This window comes from Chenopodium album, chromosome 10, assembly GCF_948465745.1.
Source record: "Chenopodium album chromosome 10, dcCheAlbu1.1, whole genome shotgun sequence".
NCBI classification, from domain to species: Eukaryota; Viridiplantae; Streptophyta; class Magnoliopsida; order Caryophyllales; family Amaranthaceae; genus Chenopodium; species Chenopodium album.
The window spans coordinates 12,113,487-12,118,306 of NC_137843.1; the positions used below are offsets into that span (position 1 = coordinate 12,113,487).

General features: G+C 37.4%; 1 non-coding gene across 1 annotated transcript; it reads right to left on the minus strand.

The window, feature by feature from the left end:
• Positions 1–3,616: 3,616 nt before the first annotated feature.
• Positions 3,617–3,723, minus strand: LOC145565838 (small nucleolar RNA R71). The gene has a single exon (XR_014095207.1). It is a non-coding gene; the product is annotated as a small nucleolar RNA R71 (small nucleolar RNA).
• Positions 3,724–4,820: the final 1,097 nt, after the last annotated feature.

Sequence of the window (4,820 nt, forward strand, 5' to 3'; positions counted from 1 at the left end):
CTGTAAGGCCCCGTTCATTTCACCTTATTTTTGCTAAATTGAAATTATTATTACTGAACTAAAATTTCAACTGCTGAAATGAAATTAATTTTACTGAACTAAAATTATTTTTTTATAGATTTTTAATTATAATTTTTCTTTAAAGTTACTGATTTTACTTAACTGAAATTTATTTTTACTGAAATGAACTTATTTTTACCGAATATATTTTTTTTTAAAGGTGAAGTGAACAAAGCCTAATTAACATCACATTTATGACTTTTGACTTTTGTTTTAAGCAAACCAATCACATCTCCATTAAGTAGCCTTTTGGCATCAATGACCCCTAGTAATCCATGTGAGGACACTAGAGAGAGATTACCATCACCCTATTTAGGTTTAGCAACAAACATGAAGTCAACATCCTCTTCTTTTCACCAAGCAAGCTATAAGTTTCATTTTATTTTTTTTAGGAAAAATTAGAAAAAATAATCCCAACTTTGGATTATTCTAGAATAATCTAAACATTAGGGGGTCTTTTTTTTTTCAATCTCAAACCGATCAACCAAAGTTAATGACTGTAGACACCCAATTGTGTCTCCCCAAAAACCAAACCCAGTGATGAATACCTTTCACGTCATTTGATTATCGAACGAGGTGAAAGTGTGAAAAGTCTAGTGATAAGGATGTTTTTATTAAAATATCTCTTCTTTCTGTTTTTGAAAATATTTCTTTTCATACCCTATTTATGAAAAACGTGCATTTCAGTTTAGTTTGGTCCATGATATGGGTCCAATAATGGTGTAGTTGGATTGGGCTCGAAAAGAGCTTTCCAACGATATATTATAAGCCCAATTTCGATGAATAATGAGGAAGTTATGGCCAAAATACTAAACTGGGCCCGGTTTGGTTCTTATATGCGGCCCAATGATCTAGAGGAGGGCCTATTATGAATTATCATTCCTAATGCAATTAGGATTGATTATAGTCTTCTAGAATCTTCTAGGAGGTTCTTTTGAATCCTAAAGGGATTAGGATTAATAATTATGTTTTATGAGTTTTATTTGGAATAAAAGAGGTGTTTTAAATGAAATTACGATTTTACCCTTTGTACGGATTTTACGACTTGATTTTATTGAAAATAGATTCCGCGTTGAAAACGCGTGGAAAACCTTCTGCATCGCCAAACAACAGTTTCGTCGCCTGGCGACGAAGCCTGTCGCCTGGCTGATGTATCCATTTTATATAGTATTTTACCCCCGTCCCTTGGTCATAGTTAGTAGTGTTTTTGGCTCTTTAGAGCCACTTTTATTACTAATTGGTGTTTTCTAGTGTTTTCGTAGATTTGGTTGACTTTTGCAGGGATTTATGCTTTTGGAGTATTTTCCCGAGATATTTAGGAGCAATCACGAGCACTGGAGAAGCACGACCAGATTTTATAGCCCAGGGCCGGTTGGAGCCATCGAACCGGTGATTAAGGGCTCGGTAGAGGTGATACTGGGGCGTTTGGACCGAGTATTCAAGACCCAAAGAGGAAACCTAGATTGGCCCGAAGAATTGGAGCCCAATAGAAGTCCAAATATTGGCCCAAATGATCCGCCCGGCCAAAAAGGCTGGCGCCCGGAGGCGCGCCCGGCCGGGCGGGAGAAGCGCCCGGTGACGCGCCCGGCCGGGCGCGAGATTGCTATTAGAGATAAAAAAAGGCGCGCCCGATCGGGCGGTGCCTCGCCCGATCGGTCGCGTGTTTATTTAGGAAACAATTAGAGTCGTATTAATTTGTTTTAGTTTAGGATTTTTGTACGGAGTATAAATACTCCTCCGTAATACGTTTTTAGATCGTCTCTTCTTTTGGGGAGATCTTCTTCTCTCTTCTTCTCCTTTCTTCTTCTCTTAATCCTTTCTCCTAGACTTTCTCTCTCTACTTAGTTTTCTCTCTCTAAACCTTTGTTCTTATTTCTTTGATTAATTCCAGATTTATTTTGGTGACGATTTCTCTTCCCTTAATCTTAGTTATTTATTGTATTCCTTTGATCATGATTTATTTTATTGCCTTGCTTAGTCTATATTTAATTATGTGTGAGTAGTTTAATTTCTAGGGTTTATGGGGATCTAATAAATGATATGAAGGGGTAAATTACTGTTGTTGATTATTAATGCTAGATTAATTTCCTATTGATTGATTTAATGCTCTGTGACTAGATTAGGCCTATCTTTTATGCATGAGTTTGACAATATTGATTCAAGAATCGAGAGATGAGAATTAATGTTTAGGTCTAGTTTCAATAGGCAAGTTAATTTATAAATGGTTAAATCAAGATTCGAGAGATGAGATTTAATACCGGTAATTTAATTGTGTGATTGTAATAAGTAGCGAGAGCCCTTTACAATCTGGTTAATTGATGCATTGATGATTGACTATTATTGATTGTTGGTATTGCATGATAATTTCTTATTGGATTGTTTTAATGTTTTACAATTGCGGCTTGTAAAAGTATAGCAATATTAAATTGATGAATCGAGCAGATGTTAATTTGATATTAAAGGCTATTTTCAATAAGAACTTAGATCTAGTAAATTGCGAGAGCCTGTTAGATCTATGTTGATTAATAAATTGTGAGAGCCTGTTAATCATGTTATTTATGCAATGTCAATGATTGATTACCCTATTTTACCCCGGAGTATTATTTATTGGTGAACCTATGCCCTAGATCCTTTTATATATTATTTTCTCCCTTTTCCTACTCTTTTTAGTTTAGTTTCATATTCAACTTTTAATATTGGTTACTTAAATAATTTAGATTATAATATTTAATTAGGAGTAAAAAGACTTGTTTCCCTGTGGAGATCGACCCTACTTCCCTATCTACTTTAGTTAGTGAATTAGGTAATTATTTTTGATTAGGGGATACGACTTTACCCTGTCAAAATTTGGCGCCGTTGCCGGGGAAACGGTTATATTTTTATTTCTAATTGTTTTTATAGTTTAGATTATTTTCTCTTTTGCCTCAAGGGACATTAGTTCTTTGAGGTAGTACTAATATCTGTTTTTTTTTAGTTCTTTGTTTATGCCCAGGTGTTCCAGATCAGGTTACATTCCATTCGATCCTGAGATCGAACGCTCGTTCATAGACAAAAGAATCTTTACAGGCAGATCTTAGCAGATTCCGGGAGTAGTGATATTCTTGGAAATCCATTACCTTCCTCTAGTGATTCGGAGCATTCTTCTGATTCAGAACTAGAGATGGGTACACCACCACCTCCACCACCTCGTAAGCTTAGCGATTATTCGCAACCATCGCTGACAGATTTTCCGCATCTTTCTCCTACGCCCGATCTCGAGGGAGTCCAGTTCGAGATCAAGCCCCAATTCATTACGATGATAGAAAGGAAGCAATTCAGTGGAGCAAAGGGTGAAGATCCTAATCTTCACATTGCAGATTTCTGTCAATACTGCAATACTATTAGGCAGAATGGGGTAACGCAGGATCAAATCAGGGAGATTCTTTTTCCTTTTTCTTTATGTGGAAAAGCTAAATTATGGTTTAATGGTTTGAATAGAGCTGCACTTGGTATTACTAACTGGGAGACTCTTGCGTTGAATTTTTATAACAAGTATTACCCTGCAGAGAAAACAGCTCTATTGAGAAGCGCAATTCAAAATTTCGCCCAAGAGCCAGATGAGTCACTATATGAAGCTTGGGAGAGATTCAAAGACCTGCAGAGAGAGTGCCCTCATCATAACTTAGCACAGTGGCAGTTGATACAAGCTTTCTACAATGGGATCGGAAATTCTTCTAGAGCAATTTTGGATTCTGCAGCTAATGGGAGGTTTATGAACCTCAATGTTGATGATGCAGGTCAGGTTATTGAAGATATGGCGATCCATAATTCCCAATATGGGAATCCTAGAGGTTTTGCAAACAAGGGAAAACACCACGTCGATTCTGTATCCTTTTTGCAATCTCAATTAACCTCTATTTGTCAGAAATTGGATAACCTTACTACTGCTAATTCTAAAATAACTAATGTTTCTGCAATTGATAATAATGCTAATGATGCTTTCTGTGAAAATTGTGGAATTGTAGGTCATTGGGAACATGAGTGTAGGAGTTCTATGGAGCAGGTCAATGCTTTTCAGTCCATCAAGCAAAATAACCCATACTCCAACACCTATAATAATCCCGGGTATCGGAACCATCCTTACCTTTCCTATAGGAGCAGTAATGTGCAAAATCCCACACCTCCACCTCCACAACAACCAGCACCACCACCTCAGCAGAAATATTACCATCCCAATGCTGGCCAGAAAAACCAACCGCAAACTCCTCCACCACCTTCTGACCCAGCTTTATCAGAAATTAGAGCGATGTTAACTAGTATGCAAAAGCATATGGAGAGTAGAGACTCACAAATTGACTCGATTGTAGCCCACAATAAAGTCATAGATACTCAAATTGCACAGTTAGCCGCTGCTCTTCAGGTTCGCCCACAAGGAGCCCTACCATCGCAACCAGTACAACCCACAGATCAGGCGTTTGCAATTACCCTCAGGAGTGGTTCACACTATGATGGGCCTCCTATGCCCAAAGAAGATGAACCTGTTTCAACAGAAATTGCTAATCCTGATTCCTTTATACCAAGGGATATTAATCCTAGCCCTGCAGGGCTAAAGGGTAGTACTAATATTTCTGATGTTATATTGCAGGGTAAAACTCCAGGGAAGGTTGTAACTCAAGACAGGAGTAATGATGTGCAACAACCAATTATCAAACTACCATTCCCAAATCGAAATTTGAAAACCAAGGTGGATAAGCAGTTTGGTAAGTTCCTTGACATGGTGA